Consider the following 10,005-nt stretch of genomic DNA (forward strand, 5'->3'; position numbering starts at 1 on the left):
TCGCCATTCTGTTTCTCTTTCCCTGTTCTTTCTTTCTGTCTTTATTTTTAACTCCTCTCTCCTTTCTTTTTCTGTTTTCTTTTTCCCCTTTTCTTCTTTTGTACTTATTTCTTTATATATCTTTCTGCCATACTGAGTACTGGACTTTTAATATTATAAACATTAAACTCTAATATAATAAGATTACATCCTCAAGACACAACAGCAACTGGTTGGGAACGGGAGATTTTAGACAATTATTCACATATTTCATTTAAATAATAAGAGGTGCCTGCTTTTACTTATTTTCCAGGTAGTGTTTAAATGCAACCATTATTTGTATGAATCCTAGAAGTGTATTAAATTTAAGCCATATTTTGTGGACAAACCATATTAAGTGTATCAGCTCTGGTCTTCCTGTACAGTGTTACAATCACGGTCACATGAGTGTTTTTTCATTTGTACCTCTTACAGTGTTGTGTAGGTAGATTCATGTGATTATATTAAAGGGACAAATTCTATTTTGAAGCCTAGAAACACTAAGTATTCAATCTTTTACAAGATATATATATATATATAGTCTACTGATGATAATTTTCTTAATTACTTTGCAGAATACTGCTGTTTTAATTTGTTAATATTGTTGTTGTTGTTGTTGTTATTTGCCATCGAGTCGGCCCCGACTCATATTAATACCCCTGAATTTGAGACTTCAGTTTTCTGTTATCTCTTTCACTGTTAGACGTTCGCTATTCTCTGTTCCTAATAAAATAGGATTGAGAAGTGAAAGAAAACAGGTACTGACCAAGATGCACATCGAGGTTTATGTGAATATGCTGATTAAAGGTGTGATATAAATGAAATCTAGAGTTTCCATTAAAAGGAAATACAGAAAAAATATATGCTTTGTATATAGGAAATATGTTCTTCATTATAATTATAATCTTATTTTTGAACGTATTTTCCAGTTATTTAGTACACAACAATTTACTACTTCTCTTTCTATAACACATCATTTCATGAAGTTTTCCTGATGTAAAGATTGATACACAGCTGATTTTACAGAGGGCTATTGTTAGAGTGTAATTTTTATTAATGGATGTCAGAGAAGAAAATGTCATAAATGGCAGAATTGTCATAAAAATGTGGCTACATTTAGTTCATTTTTACTTCTAAAGTGCTATTAGTTGTTTCACTTACGTAATTTAAGGAAACCATGTTAACGAAGTCTACAACTACACATACACAAGAAGTTATTATTTATTGAGCTCCCAGTGATTGCACACATTTGACCCTAAATGACAAAGTAAATGAAAGCCCTTTTTCAAAGTAATACAATCAGTTCAAAAAATATTGTGCTAATAAAGTTATACATTCTAATTGAAAGATTGATGGCAATCCATTTAGTTGTTACTAGGTTATTTGTGACAGACAGATGCAGAGTAACCTCATTACAGTCAGAATTGTGATGACTTGTAGCTGAAGAGAGGAATAAAGCTTTAAACCATTGTCACAGTCCATTTCCAGAATGTATTCAGAAGATGATTTAAAAGAAAATGCATGACCATTAAATATAAGTTTGAATCAGTTACCTAGCAGTGTTATTATAGATGCAATGAAGTAATCATCTGTTTGATCCCTTATTGGCCTACATAAAATTCACAAATCAGATTTATAGAGTCCAATTTATGCAAGAGAAATGTGGTAGTATACTCTGGAGTAAAAAGATTACCCCTTGTGGTTTGATATTTTGAGTTTATATTTTCAGTATTTTCTTCTTGATCATAAGTCTGTATTAGTGTATTTGGAGATTTCTGTCCTCAATCACCAGTTCATGATAAATTATTCAGAACTTTTCATTTGTATGTTCACGAGTAGTTTAATGTCAGGCTTTCAGCAGAAGTACTCAAGGGACAGGTATCAACATTTTAAAGTTATATGTTTGAGAGAAAGAAGGAATATGGATGAAAAATATATATTTTTTATTGGGAGAGAAGGTATTGAAATCTTTGTGGGATATATTTCATGTATATTTGATTTTGAAACTTAGTTTCTTGATTAAATAATGATAATGTAGACATGTTGAACTAAAGAAAGCTGTGCTTTCTATTCTGCATAGTCTGTCAATTGCAAGTTTTGCATGTATCTCTAACATTTCTTGAACTAAGAAGCATCCTTACAGATGCTTTTATTTCAGATACAAAAATCCACTGCTAGGTCTCCCACATAAAACCCACTTCTATTTCATCATTTCTCATTTGTGATATTGTCTCATTCACAGTTGTTCTTCTGTCATATCTTAGAATTTGCACTCCCTCATACTCTTCTGAACCTTGAACTTTTTCTGGAATACTTGCAATCACTGTCACATCAGTCTTTGCAGCTTATCTTTCATCATGAATTCTAAAATTCTGTGATACTCACAGAGAGAGAGATCCTGTTTATGAAAAGACTATATTCCAAATCTGGGTTAAAATTGGCTTTAATTTCTTACTAAGCATGTAATTAAGAAAATATTTTCCCTGTATAAGGAAGTTAATTAAATGTTTGTTGATATCTCTTACAGTTAAGAAATTTAAGATCGTTGTCTATCTAACATAGTGCCACTACATAAAACTCAAAAAGACTCACTGCCATTGAGTCAGATGTGACTCATCGTGGGCCCTCCTTGGGTTTTCCAGGCAATATCACTACGGAAGTAGATTGTCCATCTTCCTTCCAAGGAATGGCTGGTGAATTTGAACCACCAGCCTTCTGGTTAGCAGTCAAATGCCTTAGGCACTATGCCACCATTTTTTCTGCCCTAGTAAATGAATGAAAAAAAAAACTTAAGATAGTCATCAGTTTAGGGAAAGTTTTGAGTTGTACAAGCAAGTGAATTTAAAAATACAATGATAAAATTCTAACCAGTAGAAACAAGTCAGTTGAGAAGTTGTGTCCTGAGATGAGAGGCCACACCTTGATGTGGAGACAGAGAAATATTTCCCTGTCTTAGTTATGGATACTTACTATTAATCACTTAATAGCAATGGGACCTCAGGTAAAATTATCCTTAGTCTTAGGTTTTTCACTTACTAAGTTGGATAATTATTCTAAACTCTAAATGTCATTATTGAGGCTTACACATACTATTTTATAATTACATATGATTGAATAATTTATCAGTTGTTAACATTGGGGATATTTCTAAAACTATACATACATTGCATTCATTTAAGCAAAGGATTACAGAATACCTACTATGTGCCAATTTCTTTTCCAAGTGTTAGGCATATGTCAACAACAACAACAACAACAACAAACAGAAAAAGCCCTGAACTTATGGAACTTTTATACTCAGTGAAGAAGCATGAATATTTATGAATGTAATATAGTTATTCATAATTCCATTGTTAAAAATTTGAAGATGTCAAGACTTGCAGGGTTGGATGTATGTGTTTTGAATTTTATTTTCCAGATTATTGTGGTAGCTATTTTTTTATTGTTAATATTTTATAAATGTTTTCCCATATCATATTGTACTTCACCATCATACTGAAGGGTAAACATTTTATCACATGTTCTATGCTAATTTCTTTAAAAATTCTTTATCTTGATATTTAAATTTTTCAGCATAACATATGAATGAATAAACTATGAAGAACAAACTATGATAAAAATCCTTACACACATCACTAATTATTTTTCTCAGAAAAGTTCTTACAAGTAGAATTGCTGAGTCGAGAAGAATATTTAGGCACTTTAGACTTGTAAACTTTTCAGAAGGGTTGTTTCAATTTAAACTCCCATCAACAATACCTGATTACACCAGATGTACCCATGCCCTTTTTTTTTTTGTTGTTGTTGTTGTTGTTTGCCGTCGAGTTGGCCCCGACTCATAGCGACCCCTCCTTGGGTTTCCGAGGCAGTATCACTACGGAAGTAGGATGGCCCAACCTTCCTTCCGAGGAGTGGCTGGTGGGTTTGAACCGCCAGCCTTCTGGTGAGCAGTCAAGTGCCTTAGGCACTATGCTACCAGAGCTCCTGCCCTTTTTTTTAGGATATTTTATTTGCCAGTGTGATAGGTGAAAATGTTATCTTGTAATAAATTTACATTATATTGCCAGTGAGGCAAAATCTTTTGTTATATGACTTAGATAACTTTGTCTCCTTTTGTGAATTACCTAATCACACTGCTTAAATGTTTTTCAGTCATAGTGATATTTTTTATTGACTTAGGAGCTTGTTATATATTAAATACATGAGCTGCTTTTCATGTAGGTTGTTGCATGTGTGCTCATGTGTGTAAAGATCTTCCTTTTTATATAGAAGAGAAACCAACAAAGTGAACTCTATAACTTCCTAGTGATTTACTTCAAAATTGATACATACTCGATTTCCTACGACCCTTTCAATAATTACTCTATTATATTGACAATGATATTATGGACTTTGCTTAGGTGCAAAGCTCAATTTATGTTACCTAGGATCGTTATGGGGAGCTCTGGTAGCATAGTGCCTAAGGCACTTGACTGCTAACCAGAAGGCTGGCGGTTCAAACCCACCAGCCACTCCTTGGAAGGAAGATGGGGCAATCTACTTCCATAGTAATACTGCCTCGGAAACCCAAGGAGGGGTAGCTATGAGTCAGGTCCTACTCCACAGCACATACCAACCAACCAACCAGGGTCGTTATGAGTCGGGTCCGACTCCATGGCACATAACAACAACAACAGTTTGGGGAGCATGTGTTATGTTTTGTTTGTTTTTAACTATTATTAAAGTAATATAGACTCATTATTTTCTCTTATAATACACATTATTGGGACAATTTTAGGCACTGTTAGCTGAAGGCCTTAAGAGAGAGAGAATATCCAGGTCCAATGTATTCTCCATGGTGCCTAACAATGACAACAATGTATTCTTAACACAGGTATCTTTCTATGGCTGCAGTAATTAATACTGGCTTAATGGAACTCTGAGTTCTCCCTAGATCCTTGGATCTTAGGTTAGAAGCTGTCCCCTCCCTCGCACACTCCTTCCTCTCTGGCATAAGCTGAAGTAGTTTTCTGTTTTATTTTTTTTATTTGGAGGAAGTGACCAAAGACTAAATTGGGCATGCTCTGCTAGCTGTTTTTGCTATTATTGTTGGTTTCTGATTGCATTTTGTACTTTTAGATGAGTCTTGTTTTCTCTGTTGCTCCATATAGGTTTACTCAAGGTTTCAACCCACCAGCTGCTCTGTGGAAGAAAGATGTGACAGTCTGATTTTATAATGATTACAGCTTTAGAAACCCTATGGGACTGTTCTACTCTGTGTTATAGGGTTGGTAAGAGTTGGATTCAGGGCAGAAGATTAGATTTGGTTGTTTTGGAGAATGCTTTGCTCGCATACTGTATATTACTTTGCTGTACCTTATCACTCTGTATGTTAAAGACAGGTACATTAGGTACTGAAGACTGCTGGAAAAAAACCTTAATAATCAAAAACGATTTAAAGTTTGGTGCTTTAGAAACTATGAAAACTGCCTATAACATAGGGGGAATACAATGTACAGTTTTCAGGATCCATAAATATGAAAATTAAATTGCTGAAAAACTTTAAGCTTAAAGAGGGTTGTTGTTGTTATGTGCCGTAGAGTTGGCTCCGACTCATAGGGACCACTCCTTGGGTTTCTGAGGCGGTATCACTGCAGAAGTAGATTGTTCAACCTTCCTTCTGAGGAGTGGCTGGTGGGTTTGAAGTACCAGCCTTCTGGTTAGCAGTCAAGAAGTGCCTTAGGCACTACGCTAATGAGGGTAAGAGCTACTATATATTTCATTTAAAACACTTATCTGTGATACCTAGAAAACTGACAATCATAATACTAAATGCTCAGTAAATCTGATGAATGAACATAATTATGAAGAAAATAGTATAGTTACCAATCTTTTTAAAATTTACTTGTGAAGCCACAGAATAGATGAAGGAATTTTTAGTTGCTAAGATACAAATATTTGGTAAATGAAGTAGTATGTTAATTGGAAAATAATTACTACCACTTTCTGGTAAATTATTTAGCTATATATTTTTGTGTATTGTTGTATTTTAAAAAATGAGTATAATATTCTAAAACATTATCATTAAATGTAGGGAAAACATTTACATTAATAAGTTATTCAGTGAATTCCTTTGAAATCAGTTATTTAAAATGGGTAAATAGGAATGTCTATTTTTCTTTACTATGGTATCGTACCTAATACATTTCCATTGCTCACTCATAAAATTATGAGAATTAGATAAATATATTGCAATATTTACCTACAAAATACATAAGATTTATTATAGGATTATGATTTTTATCCAATATCCTAGGATTGGATGATGGTATTTAATAATATTGTATGTAAGAAGATATATTTCAGTTTTAATTTCTTTGAGCTAGGAGACAGAATACTATGCATTTTGGTGATTATTGACTGATAAGCAATAAAACAATCCTGCATAACACTCATTACTAAATGTTTTCCCATTCCCTCTGATTAATATGGTCTTTTTGGTGTAATGTGCCAATTTTATCAGATTCAAATTTATCATTAAACTAGCTATAGTAATTGTAGCTAGTGGAAAGTGTTATTTTGACTAGGTTCCCATTATCTTGACCATGAATTTATTTATGCTACAGGGAGACTCTTTTGAAAAATATCTTTGTGAAAATTAGTTGAAATAAATGAACTCTGTATCTGTAGACTTTGAAAGCTTTAGATATTTCTATTAGGCTAATGGAAGTTTCCAACCAGTCACTTCATGTATTTTGACCATTGACTTTTTAAGTTTAGGAGTCTTTATTTTCTAGAGTAGGAGATTATCTTCAATAATTGTAAGCACTGGAAAAAATAAGGATTGCTGAAACAATAGAAATTCCAGAAATTGAAAATAATTCATGCAAGCTATGTTTGATATATTAATGATATAATTGAGTTTAATTGAACAAATAGCTTTTGAACATCTTTACTGTGTTAGGCAGTGTGTTAGGTTAAAGCGTTATAAAAATGAATATAATTGAGGTCTATCTATCCTGATGGGGATTTAACTGTAGGCCCAGATCGTTGGAAACGCCTCATAAAGTAACTATGTAGTTTTGCTTTACTCATAGAACTATTTGTTGAATCTGCGATAAGGAACTAGAAGTCAGAGAGTACTGAAAGTATGAAAGATCTGATAGTTACCTTTTTTTGACCTTAGGTATTGGCATATATTACAGATCTTTTCTCTTCTTGGGTGATTACTTTTAGGAGTAAATAGGATTTCAATCCATTCATGATCTAGAGTGTCAGAAATTAAAAGTAACGTGGAATCTATCCTATTCAGATCCTAAGTTGGCCCTGAAGTGAGTAATTTGAAGAAATTCTAGGTGAGAAATTTTTGAAGTATGTTAAAGCAACCCATCTAAAAGACAATTGTGACAGTGTTTGAGATCCGTGGCTAGTGAATTGAACAGCACAGTCAATGCTGATTATTATGCGATGATCTCTGGAAGCCTAACTTCATATTGACAGAGTAGCTGGGGATTCTCTTAAAAAAGGTGCTATCTGGAAGATGAATCTTATCCAAGCTTCACAAGAAGTAATGTGACTTGACTGATGGGCAGTGGAATGAAGGACAACATGTAAAATTTTCCTTAAATGAAATTTATTAATATTAAATAATTTTTTTAAAAAAATGAGACAGAAAAGTGGAGAGGAGAGGTTTATTAATCCTCTCTAGAAAACAACTTATTAAATAACCATACATGAGAGTGTATAAATAACTTTTAACTTTCTATTTCTTTCAATCATGCAGTAGTATATCACTGCGCTTATTTAGCTATATGGTAAATGCATAATTGGAACATTGAATGACAATTATAGCTTGTAAGTTCAATTTCATATTTTTCTGCTCCATTGACACGCAAAAACCATTAAAAGGAGAGTTGAAAGGTGAAGGAGGATTATGGAGTAAAGCATTTCTGCTTTGAGTCAGGTAAACTGGAAAGGCGGGGAAACTGATAATACATTTGTGATGTTTCGAGGTAACAAAAGATATTGGGACCCAGACTGTCCTATTGCTAAGAATTGCATCATTCCTTTGTTAAGAATCATTGTACTGGTAATGAGATTTTACACGTAGGGAAATGAGATAACAACTCCTTCAAGAACTTTGAAACCATCCAAAGAAATCTTAAAATTATATTTATTAAATATTGGAAATCTGCTATGTATAAAACAGAAACATGTGATTATGAAAAGAGTTACATGCATCAAAGGGATCATGTGTTTTGGAAAAGACACAAAAAGAACAGTTTTGTGCTGTGTTCCTCTGAAGGGCAGTCTGCTCTAGCCTTTTTTAGTTTTTATGTTTACTCTTAACAGAAATCCACCCAATATGTAAAAATACTTTTACTAGGGAAAATTGGACCTCGTTCGTTATATACTCGAGCAATTTCTAAATTACAATTATACTTAAAAAATACAGTAAGTTTTATCAATATGCCATACTAGGTTGGAAAATACATTTCATCATTTTCTCCTTTCCTAATTTTATTCCATGGGAAATCACCTTATACTGCTCAGTGTTTGCTAAATCTACAACATGGACAACTCAGGAAATCAGAAGTGAAAGCAACTGAAGTTCATGCTATTTTCTTTTCCACAAAGAAGCATCAGGGAGGGACACATGAAATCAGGGAAAAAGTGATTCTTGTCAGAAATGCTTTAAAGTTATTTCCAGGGAACCTTTTCCATCTTTGCTTATGATCTGTCACATTTTAAAAGCCCAGGGAGTTTAAAAATATTGCATATTTGACTCTTTATTTTTATACTACTAATTTTAGTCAAAGCATTTTTTAAAGATTAAAAAAAAAAGTTCATGACTTTTAACCTAGTGATCCATTACTCCCAGATAGTATAATCTGGTACGTAGTTTCCAGGTGTCCGTGACTACAGTATCAAAACCAGAAGGAGACACTGAAAGACAAAGGTTAAAGTATGATGGGTTCTTTCAAGGAGGTTCCAGTGTTGCTACAAGCATGTGCTGTATCTCTGCCCTTTCATTTGGGCAGAGCTCTGCATTGGGGATATTGTGAATGTTCACATCTCTACCTGTCAACACTTTTGAAACCTTTTCAGCACCCTATTTCTCAGTCTCTTCTTGATCAAAGCATGACCTGCTTACTAAAGCTTTCATAAGATAATAATTTAATAACAAAGCTCGAGCCAGAAGACAAAGGAAAAGACTGTGTAGGAGGCCACTGCTAATTTCCCTCCCAACATAATCAAATCAGTACAGCTATCCAGCCAGGACTCATAACCCTTAATAAGTCACTCTACTCGATTAAGAGAAATTGATTTTCCTCTACTGTGCATCATAGTGATTATGATAAATATGGTATCTGCCGTTCACTATGATCCCCCACTAGCTGCCAGTGTCCATTTGTTTGCAGGGCGGCAGGTAAACGAGCTAGAGAGATGACGCTGTGTCATTAACTGCAGTTGGTATCAGCACCTTGACAGCTGTGGAATTGAGTGTTTCCATAGATCAGCTTTGAAGCCAGTTGTTAAGAGTCTTGCACAGCAATTACACGTTCTTGACAGTACTACCAGCAGCCTTTAACATGCACGACTCCTGGGCCATCGTTTTTAATTGGAAATTTGGTAACCACACATAATTGATGGTGAAAATTGGAGTTTAAACCCTAGTTTTTAAATGACAAAAGTTATTTGGGAGCCAAACAGCTAAACTTTGTTACCAGGATTCTAACTTCATCCTCACGTCCTTTGGAAGCTCAGATGGGTGTGTGTTGTTTAGATTTCTGCAATGAAATCTAGATTTCCAGATGTTTATAATCTGGAATAATCGATATCTTGAAATAATAACATTGGTTGCAGAAACTTTGAACTCTTCTACTCATATGCTCTTTCTTCTCACTTATAAATAATTTTGAAGAGATTAGTTTTATTTTGAATTGTTCTCTGTTCTACTCCATAACTTTTTAAAATAAATTTTATTGAAATATTATTTATGTACAG

General features: G+C 33.7%; 1 protein-coding gene and 1 non-coding gene across 2 annotated transcripts in view; both read left to right on the top strand.

Moving 5' to 3' along the window:
* ROBO2 (roundabout guidance receptor 2) overlaps positions 1-10,005 on the top strand; it is a 933,205-nt gene that overhangs the window by 120,925 nt on the left and 802,275 nt on the right. The gene's annotated exons all lie outside the window — the stretch shown is intronic.
* On the top strand, positions 7,000-7,135 carry LOC122152246. The gene has a single exon (XR_006164475.1). It is a non-coding gene; the product is annotated as a small nucleolar RNA SNORA18 (small nucleolar RNA).

This window comes from Orycteropus afer, unplaced genomic scaffold (assembly GCF_000298275.1).
Source record: "Orycteropus afer afer isolate SDZICR_OR568_19922 unplaced genomic scaffold, OryAfe1.0 scaffold00022, whole genome shotgun sequence".
Taxonomy (NCBI): domain Eukaryota; kingdom Metazoa; phylum Chordata; class Mammalia; order Tubulidentata; family Orycteropodidae; genus Orycteropus; species Orycteropus afer.